Source organism: Cavia porcellus, unplaced genomic scaffold (genome assembly GCF_034190915.1).
Source record: "Cavia porcellus strain 051 isolate PalLab524CR breed Dunkin Hartley unplaced genomic scaffold, mCavPor4.1 scaffold_23, whole genome shotgun sequence".
Taxonomy (NCBI): Eukaryota; Metazoa; Chordata; class Mammalia; order Rodentia; family Caviidae; genus Cavia; species Cavia porcellus.
Window position 1 is genome coordinate 40501055 of NW_026947506.1, and position 15529 is coordinate 40516583.

The window sequence follows — 15529 nt, forward strand, 5'->3', positions numbered from 1 at the left end:
ATCCCTCCCCACTTTGGAGGGCTAAGGAAACGGGCTCTCTGATTTTGCTCAAGGACAATTTAGGAAACATCTCAGAAACAGCAGTGTCTATTTCCTCTTTCCCTTAGTAGGTTAGGGACAGTCCTGCGCTCCGGAGGAGGAAAGCAGCCAGCGGCCTAAGAAAGAGCAGGGCTTCCTCTACCAAGTCCAGACGGGCCGGGGACTCGGAGCCTGGTGGGTTGGTCAATGAGAAGGGTGCACACAGGCCGTTCCCACTGCCTGCCAGGCTCCGGAGGCCCTGACCAGATGCTCACAGGCACCTCCCTCCGTGCCCCCTCGGGACAAGGGCTTCTGATTCACCTCGAGCAGGCAGGCTGGAAGCAGCTCCTCTGCAGCGAGCTGTTGCTTTGCAGAACAGATGAGTGAGTTTATGCTAAACCGATTCACCTTTCTTCAAGTGGGGCCTGACCTGGGAGGACTCAGCAACTGTACAGCTGGGGATAGGCCCTGGGGCCAAGCTTTATCTTTTCCTTAGAAGGGAGGCATGAATAATAGTGACACATCCAACGTCTGGGGAACAGGATAATAACCTCATCCTGGGGAAGCGGTGTCTTTGCTCCATGGCACTGGAAGGTTCTGCTGAACAGTAACATTTCCTTATTTATTCAGGTGCTTGTTTATGGCCTGTCCCCCACCCCACTGCAGCTGTTCCTGTCCCAGGTAAGATGCACATGCAGTGAGACTTTGTTTTGCTCACAGATCCTAAGCCCTTAGAATAGTGGCTGAACCACAGTAGACACTGAACGAATGCACAGATGAATGAATGAATGAATGAATGGCAACCAGGAGCACCTTCCCCTGCTGTGCACACTCCTGAATTCTTTCTTTTAGTTCCGCTTGGTACCAGGATGTAGGTATTACTATCACGCCTGTCTCAAAGCTGAGGACAGTGAGGTTAGAGGGATCCGGTAACAGGGAGGAGACCAGGACCTGTGCAAGTAGCCCGCCACACCCCAGGGACAGCTGCCCTCAGGCCTTCCAGGGAAGCCACCTCCACCCTTCTTCTGAACTGCTCAGTGTTTGCTCCCTCTCTCTCCCCAGTATCCTCCCAAAGTATCTCTCTCCCCTGACGCACAGCTTCTCCTTGGCTGGAAAGAAGGAGGACTTGGTGGAAGCTGGAGCATCGAGGGAGCTGATGGAGGAGGCGGAAGGCAGGCCTGTGCTCAGGGTGGGGCATCGAGGCTCCTGGGGCTGCTGTCCCTGCTGGGCAGAGCTAGTCTGGAGAGGAGGCAGCACCAGGGGCGCTGGAGTTTTGGAGTAGGTGGGACCTTCCCTATGCTCAGGCAGGAAACTCAAAGAAAGGTGACCTAGGGGATCCCCCTTCCCACACTTTGGCCTGGAGCCTCCTGCCAGTCTGAGGCAAGGATTAGCCTTAGAGAGAGCCGGGGAACAGCATACCTCACCTCAGTCCCCACCTGGCCTGGGAGCCTGAGGCCAGCCTGAACACAGGCCACACCCCTTCTCCCCAACCACCACTTTCCCTGTGCCCTCCGTTGGTCTGTTTTTGTGTTTTTCTTTTTTGCAGTGCAGGACCTTTGCACAGAACTACATTCCTAGTCATTTTTTAAGTGGGTTTTTTTTTTTTAAAGTTTTGAGACAGAGATTCACTACATTGCCCAAGTTGAGCTTAGTTTTCCCGATTGCTGGGATTTCATGATGCTGGCACCAGGGGGGACCTTCCTGATGTGCAATAGTATGCAGAGGGTGTCATGTGCTAAGACAGAGCAAGTGTAGATCAGCCCAGGTCTCTCTTCCTCTCCTTATAAAGCCCCCAGTCTTTTCATGGTGCCCTCAGCCTTGTGACTTCATCTAATTCTAGTTGCCTCCTAAATATATGAATTTAGAAATTAGGTTCCCAACACATGAAATTTGATGGATGTATTCTAATCTTCACAGTCCTCATTTCTCTATCAATTTTCGGTCGAGAACAAAATCTTTCCGGCTGAGATGGTGTCCTTCCAGAAAGAGACATGAATGGGGTGAGGTGGGGCTGGAGTCACCCGGGAAGTCGGTAGGGTGGGAAACAGGGAAGAACATTCACTGGAAGAGATCCCAGAAGCATGGCTTGCCCCTCCCCATGGCAGGTGAAGCACTGGACCGAGTTGGCCATGGTTGGCTCTGGCCTCTGCCCAACTCCGAAAAGAATCCAAGCCCATCATGGTCAGGATGACAGATGGAGGGCTGAGGATTCATATAGCCCTGCTCAATCCCCATCCAAGGCAGAACCAGCGTGCAGATGCCAGAGGGGAAAAGCACATGGTGCCTCAGGCATGGCTCCTGCCTGTGGCTGGGGAGAGGCGTGGTTCATCTCACTGGTCTGGGAGGGTGTTCTCTGTCAGGGCACCATGCCAGATCGCGCCTCTCAAAGACTCAAGGCTGGAAATTCCCCAGAGCTCATTTCCTACCATTTAATCCTTAAGGGCCACAACTGCCAAATCTGTCTACGAAGGGCAAATGCTGGGCACCTCCCGCCTTGTCCAGCCCTTCCTCCTGAAGCCCCTGTCCCAGGACATGAGCACCTGCAAAGAGGTGGTTCAGGATGAGGAGAACGATATCAAATCCCAGCTCCACCACTGCCCCCAGTTGAGTGGACTCCGTGTGGGTCACTTGCCCTCTCTGAGCCCCTGGTCTTCGTGTGTTAAATGAACACAGATGTACTGTACTATGGCGCTTTTTTTAAAAAAATTTTTGTGCAGAAGGAAATGTTTATTGTAGCACATGGTTTGTAGAGGTCTCAGTGCATAGCTGGCCTGCTCCACGGCAGGGGGGCATGCAGAGGGGAAACAGTCCACAGAGGGCAGAAGGTAGGAAGTCAGCAAAGTATCCAGGAAGCAAGTGCCACACAGTGAATGACAGCAGCAACCCTCTCAGTCCCAGGCCACCCTCCTATGGGCAGCACTCACACCCAGGTGGGGCACCCCTGGTTCTAACAGCACATTGTGAGTCCATCCCAGCATAGGAGCCGAATTTTAGTTTTAACTCACACCCAAAGTCTTGAGTTAGGACCCGAGTGCCGGCTCCCTGTGCTTCTAGATTATGTCAGGTACAGATCCAACCCTTAAAGTGTACTGAAAGGAGCATTACAATAGGGATGTGGTATTACAGCACCCCTTCTTATAGGGGGTTCACTGAGGAATCCTGGGCCAATGTCTCTCTGACGACACAGAGATCGCCTTGTACAGGAGACAGGCTTGGAAGGCTGTGTAGAGCAGCCTGAGCCTCCAACTGACACCCTGAGGTATAAGCAGTCTTTGGGATGCGGCTGAGTTCCTAAGCCAAGGGCCACTGTAGGTGCAATCGGCCAGTGCGTGGCACAGTGCATGGCTCATCAGCACTTACCCACTTATTCATCCTCCCCTCGGCCCTCATGACCTCCCTGTGCCTTCTCCCCATCCTCCTAGAGGCAAAACTCCTGGGCGGGGCTGTTTCCCTTCCACTTTACACACTGATCAGTCCTTGCACCATGCAGAAAGTGCCTATTGGGCCCTGGCTCCACGTAACCAATGCAATCAGCAAGAGGAAAGATGTGGGGGAGTCATGGCTAGCTGGGGATGGTGGCTGGTTACCCAGATGAGGTGACTTGATTGTGATGACTTCATCACAGTCCCGTACCTGGCCCTTGGCTGATGTGTGCACAGTGCAGACAGACCAGCAATAGGAGCCAAGTCACGGAAACTGGGCATATGGAAAACGACATACAGAGCCACAGTGCCAGTTTGTAAGTGTCCCTAGTGGACACATGTGTCCTGGGAATTCATGAGAGTTACCAGAATCAAAATGAGAACATGGCCACATGTGGTGCACACCTGTAGTCCTAGCACTAGGGAGGCTGAGACAGGAGGATCATTGGGAATTCGAGACCAACCTGGGCTACAAAGTGACCAGGACTGCGTAGTAAGATCCTGTCTCCACTCAAAAAAAAAAAAAAAAAAAAAAAAAAAAAAAAAAAAGGACATGGTTTGGGTGATTTTTTTGGGGGGGTATTGGGGATTTACTCCAGGGCTTTTTTACTGAACTATATTCCCAGTCTTTTTTAATTTTTAAATTTTTATTTATTTTTGAGGCAAGGTCTAAGTTACATTGCCTGGTCTGGGCTGAAACTTTCAGTCCTCTTACCTCAGCTTCCCAGAGTGCTGGGGCTACAGGCAAGGTGTGACTCCCACCACACTCCAGTGTACCGAATGACCTTAATGACTGTTGACATCCAAGAACAGCCTGTGTCATCCAGGCACCTGAGCTGTGGCTGGTCACTGATGTTTTCCAGCAGGGCACCACAGTCTGGAGATGGCACAAAATTTGGTCTCTGGCTGCCCTTGTCTAATGGGGCACAGAATTCACTCCCCGCCTTGGCATTTTCCCTCAGACAGAGGACAGGGCCGTCCTTACTCCCTGCTGTGATCACAATCGTATCTGCTGCTCTGAGGTTTTGCCCAGTCTCCCTAATCAGATTTGGGACACCCACAGACAGACCGTCTCCTAGACAGAGGGCTAATGTCCTTTCTTCAGTTTGATTTCTTCCTAAACGAACTCTCAGAAGGCAGAGTCAGCTTCCAGCAGCCCCGTGCCTAGCCAAGCACCACCACCCAGGGCACAGTGTCAGTAAGGCTTGGTACGGACCAGGTCTTGGAGGAAGAAGGCACCCACGTCCTCTTCCCACTCGGTGTGTGGATCTAGTGATCCAGTAGCAGAAATAGAGTAACACATTCGATGCAATCAGGACAAGGATGTGCCACACAGGGCCATCCTGGGGAGGCTTCCTGGATGGCCACACAGAGGAGGGGGACATGGCAGGCTGGGTGCCTGGGTTTGGGAGGCAGCTGAGACTACCCACAGAGGCAGAAGCAGGAGGAGGGAGCCCGTGGCAAATGAGGCTGTCTAACAAACAGGAGAAGGATGAGAGATGGAAATCAGATGATGGAGGGTGTGGAGGAACAGATGTGGCAAACCGAGACATGTCCCTAACATCCCTGTCAAGAATGCTGTCAGGGCTTCCTACAGCCTTCCACAGTGACCATGGAGATCCGCCCTACCTAATGTGCTGGGCTTATTGAGAGACTCAGGAAGTTCAAGGGTGGCCAGGCAGTGAATATAATCACAGCAGAAACCCACTGCGCGTGCACATACGCACGTGTACACACACACACACACACACACACACACACACGCACTCTCATCCATCCACTGTAGAAGTACTGGTCCATTGGGCAGGAAAGCTGTGTCAGAGAGAGAAATCACTCAAGCCAGTGGGGACAGCCCAGCCACCTTCCACCTGCTTCAAGGCCCCTGACCGTGGGCCTGAATCAGGCCGGGAATGAGCCAGGCGTCCCAGACACAACATGCCCTGTCATCTGTAGGCCCTTGGCATTCTCAGAAATAACAGCCAGGAGTTCCCCAGGACAGGGGCTTTCCACATGGATGCCGTCTCTTGCCTCCTGCCTTCATCCCATTGTCCCCATAAGTGATCTACTACCAAAGCCAGACAAGAGCAAAACAGAATTTCCTGAGAGGATGAGGGCGTGGTGACAAACATCCCTTGAGAACAGTTCCAGGAATGGTTCCTGTGAGTGTTCATCTGGAGGAGGGCTCAGAAAGAGGAGGACCCCGAGTTGCCTGGCCCTCATAGCCCCTCTGTTGGTCTCTCTGTGACCCCGTGGCTGTCCTCTTGTGAGAAGCTGTGTGCCAAGGAAGCAGGACAGTCGCCTTTCTGCTTCCTGAAATGGCCTGAGGTTCACCTGCATGGCCTGAGGCTTCTGCAGGCTCCAGTGCACATAGGGGCTATCTAGGTCAGACGCCACTGCAGGCACAGTGAGCTGGCAGGCTGGACGGCACCCTGGGAGGCACCCAAGGGAGCCGGCTGCTGCTTAGGCCATGAATAACGGAAGCCTCATCGCCACCTCCAGAGCTGCAGGGAAGGGAGCACCCGACACAGAGGTGACTAAGAGAACAGGACCAGGCACGCTGAACGAGCGGGAAAGGGGACTCCTGCACACATGAGCAGATCCTCCACCGGAGCTCTGTCTCCAGGCCTTCTGCCAAGTTCCTGAACCCCAGCTGAGAAGTCCTCCCCTCCTCCCATGTGTGTCAGAGCCCCGAGTCATCCCTCCCCTGCCTTAAGCCCCTGATCCTTCCACATCTAATGGTCACCCAGAAGCATCACATGCAGACTCACCTGGAAACTTCTTATCTTTACCTTTATATAGTCCCTTTCACAAAAAACCCAAAGTCCTTCCCCGGCCCCACCACCAAAGGGCAGAGGAAAATGGCAAAATGCTTGCAGGGTCAAAATTTTTTTGTACCCAGAACAGAACTCATGACCTCGTGCTTGCCAGGCAGTTGCTTGTGCCGCAGAGCTAAATCCCCAGTCTCAATTTTGCTAAAGACTCGCTTTCTTCAAAGTCTTCCTGACAGTCATCCCCCCAGGTCTTAATGAGACCTTGTCTCAAAAATTAATGAAGAAATAAACAAATAAAAATAAAGTCTAAGTGTGTAGTGGAGTGCAAAGTTGTGATACCCATTTCGCAGATAGAGGAAGACAGATTGGTATCTTGCAGTTTGCTTAATAAGGTCATGCAGCTGACACCAGGGGTTGGCTCCAGCTCCCCAGCCCCATCCAGTGTCTCAGGGCCTCAGCTGTCCTCTCGAACACCTGTCCCCAAATCTGTGCCCTAGGATGGACCCAGGACCCCCAAAGCATGTGTCACTGCTCTCCTGGTCACCTCCTCCCAGGTCTGCTAAACTGAGGAACTGATTCCAACTTAGCGACCGCTTGCTTGTTTTTGTCATTTTGAGACAAAGTTTCATTTTGCAGTTCAGGTTGACCATGAGCTCACTTTGTAGCCCAGGCTGGCTTCAAACTTGCAGCGATCTTCCTGCCCTAGCCTCCCAAGTGCCGGGATTAGAGAGGTGCTTGGACATGCCCAGCCACTCTGGCATTTAAATGATGTCATTCTGTGCCATTGTGCAGTGGTCCCAAATCCCAACAACACGGGACACACCCCTGGAGGACTCGAGGCTAGCTGATTGTGATCAACCTCCTAGGCTACTGGTGTTTGGGATTTGTTTTCTTGTTATCAGCTGTGCTCCTGAATCTGGGGTTGAGGCTGCAGCCTTTCGAACCAGACAAGAACCTGCTGTGGAATTCAAACCCCTGTCCCACGGCTGGATGTGGGACCCTGGGGTCCTCTCGGTCACACGGGAAGGAGCCACTCAGAAGCCCTGAGGCTGGGCTGGTGGCAGGTGGGGGTGGGGATGTAGCCTGTGGAGAGGGGCCAGGGACCAGATGTGTCACACTGTCCTTTGCTATTTCCTTGAAGAGCAGGTTTCTGTCCTGGCCCGTATCTCACTTGTGTCTGTGGGTTACTTCTTGGTTTGTTTTTGTTTTTGCTTCTTTGTGGCACTAGGGGTTGAATCCAGAGCCTTCGCACTGAGCTATGCCCCAGCCATTTTTTATTTCAAGACTAGGCTCCCCTAAGTCACTGAGGTGCCCAGGCTGGGCTGGAACTTGTGATCCTCTGCCTCAGCCTCCCAGAACACGGACTGCTGGTGTGGGCCACCAAGCCCAGCTTTTGTGGGGTGGTTTTGTGTTGATCTCAGACTGCAGGCCAGACTCTAAGGTGGATGGAAAGGGATCGAGGAGATAGGGAGTTGGTTCAGGCAGGACATTAGAGGGATGTTTGCCTTCGGGATATAAGACTAGTACATTCCCTTCAAATTGGGGCAAGCTAAAGGGGAGTTCATGAGACACAAAATGGGGCCGGAGGAGCTATAGCTGGACCCTGGCATCAGCTGCCTGACTTTAAGCAAACTGCAAGATACCAACCTGTCTTTATCTGTGAAATGGACATCACACATCTGCACTCAGCTATACCCCTGCACTTTATTTTTATTTGTGTATTTATTCATTAATTGTTGAGACAGGGTGTCATGAAAGTTGTTTGGGCTGGGCTTGAACCTGGGATCTTTCTGCCTCAGCCTCCCGGAGCGCACTACCAATCTGGCTGGTGACATCGATCTTCCCTCCAGTTAGTTCCCCTGGCAGGGGAAGCTGGGATGGGGATCCTAGAGACACCATGGCCTCTCAGAAATGTGCCTTCTGGTTTGCCTTATTCCTAGCTCCCCTGGTCTGTGCCCAGAGTGAGAAAGACACTGTCCCCTCTGGCCCAGGGGCTGGTTTCTACCTCTCACGCAGCTGACTGCAGTCTCTGCATCTGAAACTCCTGCCCCCACTGCCGGAGCTCTTTCTAGTTTCCTGCAGCCACCTGGCCATGGGGAGCCATGGCCAGTCTTCTCTGCCATGTGGGGCTTCTTTGGCCAGATGTCCTTCAGTTCTGTCCTTGGCCACCCTGTGGTCCTCCTGACCTTGGTCCTCCCAGGAGGAGCCCATCTGTCTTCAGAAGACAGAGGAGGGCAGTGGGGCCCATTTGTCCCCACTGTGTCTAAACAGGTGCCCACCAGGACCTCCAGCTTGGATTCCAGCCCATGCACCTGGGTGACAATGAGTGGCATCTGCTCCCGCCTGGGCTTGTTCACCCACGGGACAGAAAAGCCCTGTCCCCAGCCGTCTGGAGGGTGCTGACTGCCCTGGGCATTCTTCCCTTTCCAGGGGAATTTCTGCTCTTAGGACTCAGTGTTGGAGGCTCACAGTTGGTTTCCTCCTGTCCAGACAGGGCTGGTCACTGGCCAGGAGCTTGGCCACTCATGGAGAGGCTGGGGCCCAGGTCAGCGATGAGCAGGAGGCAGGAAGCAGGAGGCAGGAAGAAGGTCCTCCACCGTCAGGTCCCCTTTTGCAGGCCTGTGGTGTCCCTGGGGTAGGGTGTCCACCATGCTTGCAGTGGGCAGTGTGAGCCCAGGGAGCAGTCTGGGGTGGACAGGGAGAAGGTCCCACATGAATAGAGACACAAGCTACAGCCTTAGAACTCATAATGTCAGGCTTTGTCCCTTACTTTGTTGCAAGACCCTCTTGGCTCAAGAGGAAGGCAGCACATGTAGACAGGATGAAATGGAGACCAACTCCCAAAGTCATCACTGGGCAGGGGACAGGTCTGGCCAGCCTCTGCCCAGGGCACTTCCTGAGGGCTTCTCCAGGTACGGGAGGAACAGGAGGCAAAAAGAGAAAGAGAGCTCAGGCCTCTGGTCCTATCCAAAGCTATCTGAGGGCTTTTCCCATATGCCCACTGTAAAAAACAAAACAAAAAGCACAGATCAAATTCCTCAAGTGTTTTAAAAAATATTTAATTAGTTAATTTATTCATTTTTGGGTCTTGAACTCCTGGCGATCCTCCTACCTCAGCCTCCCAAGTGCCAAGATTATAGCTGTCTGTCTCCATGCCCGGCTCCTGAGGTGTTAAATGCCCTCCCACCCTGGAACAAAACGTCCTCTGTTGCAACTGAACTGCCTCGGATCTGCCGCCTCAGCTCCCTTTGCCCCCTCCCCCAGCCCCCCCAAGGCAAGGCAGGAGGCGCTGTCTCCTTGTGAATAACAGTTACTCGCTCAGCCTGCATCAGCCTTACTCATGTCATCCTGTTCACTGCTCCTGACCCACACGGCCCAGCCGAGCCCCTTGGGAAGGGGCCTTGGAAAGGCACATATCTGGGGACAGCAGGGAAGGCCTGCCTGGGGGCTCTGCTTTGAATCGAAGACCTCAGCACAGTAATGAGGTCTTTTCCAGGTTCCTCCCCCGCAGGAATCCTGCTCACCCCAGGGCCAGTGTCATTGATGGCCTTGTTTGCTCAGCCTCTGGCAGGGTCTCCTTAGATCTGGTTAGCTGAGCCCTCTCCTCTCTAGCACATGAGCCCTGGTCTCTCTATTTACAGAAAACTGAGGGACTCAAAAGAATACCTTTTTTTTTTTTTTGTCTTTTTCCTTTTTATCGGTACAAGGGATCAAACTCACAACTGCCTGCTTGCAAGGCAGGCGCTTATGCCACTGAGCTAAATCCCCAGCCCCTAAAAGAATACCTTTTATTCCCCCCTAGAACTGAAGATTAAACCTAGGACCTTTGCACTGAGCTACATTCCTAGTCCTTTTTTATTTTTTAGTTTGAGACAGGGTCTCAGGAAGTTGCTAAGGAGTCCAAACTAGGTCAGACTTATGATCCTCCTGCTGGGATTACAGGCGCACATCACCATGTCTGGCTGCATTTTTTAAAAAGAAGAAGACAATTTTAAAGTCCCTGGGAACCTACTGGCCGCTTTCTGTGGCTTGATACAGCAGGTGTTTCACGTGCCCTGTGCTGATCTCTAAGAATGCTGCACAAGGGAGGCATGGCCACCCCACTTCACAGAATGGAAGACTGAGGCTCAAGGGAGGAAAGGGAATCTCTTACTTGTGCTCAGATCCTCGATGTCTATGGGAGGACACAGGCTGTCTCTGATGGGAGCCAGCACAATCAGACAATGACCACCGGCAGAGCTGGGGTCCAGAAACTGGGCCCCAGAAGCAGGTTGTACCGAGTGCAGCAGCAGGAGGTCATCCTGGGCTCTGCTGGTACTGTGCTGCCCGTCCTGCTCAGGGAGGGCTGTCTGAGACCAGGCAAGGCAGCAGCAATGAGGACTGTGACAGTGAGGACATTGGGGCATGGCCAGGGGCAAGGACACAGGAAACAGCAGGAGGAGGAAGCCGGGATAGGCAGAGGTGGGAAAGCCTGCCCATGTGGCCACCAGCCTGCACTGGGTACAGAATGCTGCTTGGACGGCAATCCTGAAGGCAAGGTCATGATTGGCCCTGGACACCCCAGAAGGTTGCAGTGGGCCACACCAGGAAAGATGACAAGAAGCCGCTCTGTGCGTGTTAAGGAGGAAGGCACAGGCATTCTGGGCCTTCAGGCCCAGGTGAGGACCTGCATAGCCCTCCTGTCCCACCTGGCACCTGGTCACCCTGCCCTGCAGCTGCAGAACCACACAGAGGCTTTGGGGAGACTTGGGGCACAGGCAGAGCCTGGCTGAGTTATAATGTGGAGGACGGCCGAGATGACTCAGATGAAGAGCTACTAGAGAGTTCTGCTCCATACAGCAGGGAAGAAAGGGATGGCTGATGACTCGAGGCGCCCCCAGAACCTCCCCCACCGTGGCAAATTCCACCCCTAGTGTGTCACTGGCGGCTTTGTCTCTGGGACCTCTGCCACCCACAAAGCCCCCACTGAGTCTGGCCAGCACCTCTGTGCTCATCTGCCCAGCTCAGAAGAAGAGTCCACAGCCAGTCCAGAGGAGAGCCAGCATGTCTACTTCAAAGACATGAGTAGAAGGGTTCAGGAAAACCAGATGCTCCCTAGAAATGGGCATGTGGACAGAAGAGGGGTGTGCTCTGCCCTTTCCCTACAGTGGCTCTCAACCCCCCTTATCCATAAGGGCGCCCCTACTTCTTCCCCAGCACGAGGAAGCCTTCCCTCCACATTCCGCATGCCCTGGGCTCTACTCTGACACCCCAGGCCTATGATTCAGCATACAGGGAATTTTATGCTTTTTTTTATAATTATTTATGTTTCCTTTTTGAAAAAGAAGTTGGTTTGGTGAGACAGTGTCTCAGGTTGGCCTTGAACTCGCTGTGTAGCCCTAATTCAAGATTAGTCTTAAATTCAAGATCATTACCCTGCTTCAGCCTCTCCAGGGCTGGGATTCCAGACGGGCACCACCAGGCCCAGCTTTGCGTCATTTTTAAATGCACATCGATCTCTTGTCTCCAGGACATTGTTCCGGCGGGGAAGAGTTTCTATTTCTCTGCATCACATCACCAGGCATTGATTGCCAAGGACTATTTGGCCACAGTGGGGAAGCCAACATTCCTACCAACCAGGGTAAAATAAGAACAGGATGTGTCCAAAGAGAACGAACTATAAAGGAGACTTAGGAACGTCGAGAATGCGGAACTGGCTATGGTAATGATGAAGGAAAGTGAATCAGAGCCTGACAATCCAGAGACTTGGACATGGAGAAATGGACAGGAGGACCGAATCAGGCCAGAGTTGGTGCCGGCAGGCTGCATCACCTCACTGGCTGACATGGTCAAGCTTGGTGGTCACGTTCACCCCAGATGTCACGCACACCACCTCAGATGTCACTCGCGCCACCCCAGACGTCATGTGCATCATACATCCCGGTCCACCAGGCTTCCTCTTGGTGTCTGTGCAGGGTCCCTGGGAGCTTTGTTCTTGCTTTGGATCCGTGAGGGTCATCTGTAATCACTGGCCGCTGACATGACGAGAGACCAGTTGTAGATGCTACCAGGAAATGAAAGCGCAGAAGACATGTAGGTGGTCGTGGCAGGGTTAGTACAGAAATGACCACGCTATTATAGACAGCTAAGCCAGGCAGAAATATTCTAGGCTGTCAGACAGGGCTGGACCCTCAGAGGAGCCAGTGCAGAAGATAAGAACACACTACAACTGTGGCTGGAGGCACATTCGTTGAAGGCCAGGCTTTGAGATAAAGACAAACGATTAGACCTATATACCTGCCGGAGGGATAAACAGTAATGATCATTATTTCAAATAGGCATCAGGCACCCGGGTAGGTGACCGGGACCTCCTGACTCATCTTTGCCAGAACAGGCCCTTCTTCTTTCCACTCGTGCTACGTGACCCGCTTCCCCGTCAGATCAGCATGACCTAAGCGGCTGTACTTGTAATCTTATTAGCTGATGATAGTTTTGTCCCGCATTGTGCCCACCTGGTGATCTCATACCCACCTTGTGATTTGGCTCTTAACTTCCACTGTTCCTCAGAATTTGTTCGTTGATTTTGGGGAACTTGAACTTGGCATATTGGGCATCTAGCAGGGTGAGACTTATGATATTTTCCTTATGTCATTTGGAGGTCTTGTATTAAACATGTAAGAGTGGTTACAGTGATCTAGACTGTTACAGGGAAGCAACAGAAGATGGAGAATCGCCGGGTGTGCTGGCTCCTGCCTGTAGTCTCAGCCCCCTGAGGGGTTGAGGCAAGATCAGCAGTTTGAGCCCAACTGAACAACTCAGTGAGACTGTCTCAAAATAATACAATTCAAGGGTGAGGATTTAGCTCAGTAGCATAAACGCCTGTCTGACAAGTGTCAGGTCATGATTCCTGGTACCCCCAAAAAAAGAGAGAGAAAAGGAAAATAAAAGAAACTGAGGCTCAATGAAAGTCAATTTTTGCCTTAAAAATAGTCAGCTGGGTGGTACACACTTGTAATCCCGGCACTTGGGAGGTGGAGGCCAGAGATTGCTGTGAGTTCCAGGCTAGCCTGGGCAATATAGTAATTCAAAGACAGCCTGGACTGCATAGCAAGACCCTGTCTCAAAAAAACAAAACAAAACAAAAAAAATGTCAACTATAATTCCAGTGCTTAGAAGGCTGAGGCAGGAGGATTCAGAGTTAGGCCAGCCTAAGACACTGGGATATATAGCAAGCTTCTGTCCAGCCTGGAGATAGAAGGAAATGGGGGAGGAGAAGGGAGGGGAAGTAAAATGGATTAAGGTACCATATAGACATGTTTTTCATTTGTATCTTCGTTTTGTTTTTCTGAGACAGAGCTTAATTTTGTAGCCCAGACAGGCTTTAAACTCAGCGATCCTCCTGCCTCAGCTTCCGAAGTGCCGGGATTACAGGCATAAGCCACAACACCCAGCCACAGTATATACATGTACCAATATCCCACAGTGAATATACTTATTATGCATTGTAAACATACTAACAAAAAAATTTTTTTTCTTTTTCACCTGAAGATTATGGTTTAATTTTTTTTTTTTAACAAAAAAATTTTAAAGGAAGAAAGAAACATGCAGGGGCCAGGGATATAGCTCAACAGCAAAGCCTCTGCTTGGCAAGCACAAAGTCCTGAGTTTCATTCAGGAACTCACAAAGGAAAGAGAGAAAGAAAGCAAGAAAGAAAGAAAGAAGAAGGAAGGAAGGAAAGAAAGAAGAAAGAAGGAAGGAAGGAAGGAAAGAAAGAAAGAAAGAAAGAAAGAAAGAAAGAAAGAAAGAAAGAAAGAAAGAAAGGAAAGAAAGAAGTAACACACAGTCAGCGGGTTGGATTCCAGGCTGGAGGCTGGCTGAAGGACCTGGGGTCACCATTCTCCCGCGTATTTCCATTGCCGTGTGGACAGAAGCTCATCCCTCAGCCCCTCAACCTCAGGAGTGGGTTAGAGGACTCTCACTGGCCTCCTTTGGGCTGAACGTAGAATATGTAAACTTGGAGAGTGCAGGCCATTGTGGGGAGCAGTGCAAGTTGGAGAAGAGAAGAGGCAGAGGGATGGGGTGCTAGGGGGACAGAGGAGGGGAAGCCTGAGGAGGAGCCGGCTGACAGGGCCGGCTGCTTTGTCCTGGGCTGTGACCCGGAGCAGCAAGGCCCACGCGCAGGCCACTCATTGTGGCGTGCTCCTCTAGAGGGCAGAGCAGCCGGCCAAGCTCGGGCTATTTTGGGCGATTGTTTGGAGAGCCACCAGGCCAGAAATAGTCCTGTGAGTTATCGGCCTTTGCCTGCTGCCACCCCCAGCTCTCCCAGAGAAATCACCGAGAAAGTGAGCACTGGAGGGCCGGCCGACATTCCAGGGAGCCTTGTAACTGATGGGCCCGGGCTCTCTTCCCACAGGAAGGGCTCCTGGAGCAGAGCCTGTGCCTGTAAAAGGGATTCTGGAAGCTCAAGGAGAGGGAAAGAGGGATTGAGTCAGAGAACAGACAAGAGGGAGTGGAGTGGGAAGAGACCTCTTGCAGGAGAGAAGAGACTCCGGGAAAGAAAGGGAGGCCAGGAAGAAGAAGCCTCTAGGGACAGAGAGAAAGTGAAAAAGAGCATAGTGAGCTGGAGGCTGCTGGGAGAAAGCAGGAGACAAGCAAAGAGGAAGAGCAAAGAGTGGGCAGAGGGCAGGAGGGGGAAGGTGACAGAGCACCAGGGTGTCAGGAGGACCAGGGCTCTTGGGGCTCTGCGGCTACGTGAGGGTGGGGGCGGGGAGAGGGCCACTCATGGAAAATGTGCATCCAGTCCAGTCACAGGCCACCTGTGCAGGGACAGATGGAGATATCTCTCCCAGCTGGAACTGGAGCTGGAACTTCCCCAGAAATCCACAGTCTGCAACTCACTCTCTTATCTCTGTCCCTCCGGAAATCAGAGACCCAGTTATTTCAACATCAGGGACTTTTCTCTCTCTGTTCCTCTGACCCCCTTACCACAGCCAAAGCTTGACGGAGGGGATTGGGTCAAAGCTGCTTGGGGTGCAGGGGGAAAGGGAAAGTGATGACTCCGTGAGTCAGGCTAGATTCTGAGAAGGGTGTTGCAGGGAGGCCTCTGGGGGAGCCCACAGGAAGCTGCACCCTGTGTGTGACAGCCCAGCATTGTCCATCTCCGAGGATGGACAAGGTGAGGATAGAAGCAGCAGGGACCACAGTCAAGTCTGGCTTCTGGACCAGTAGAGTCAGTGGAAAAGTCAGACAATGAACACAGCACTGCTTTCTGGGGAATTTGCCTCAGTTCCTCATAACCAGCTGCCAGCTGCCAGCTGCCGACAGGTTGCAGGAGAGAA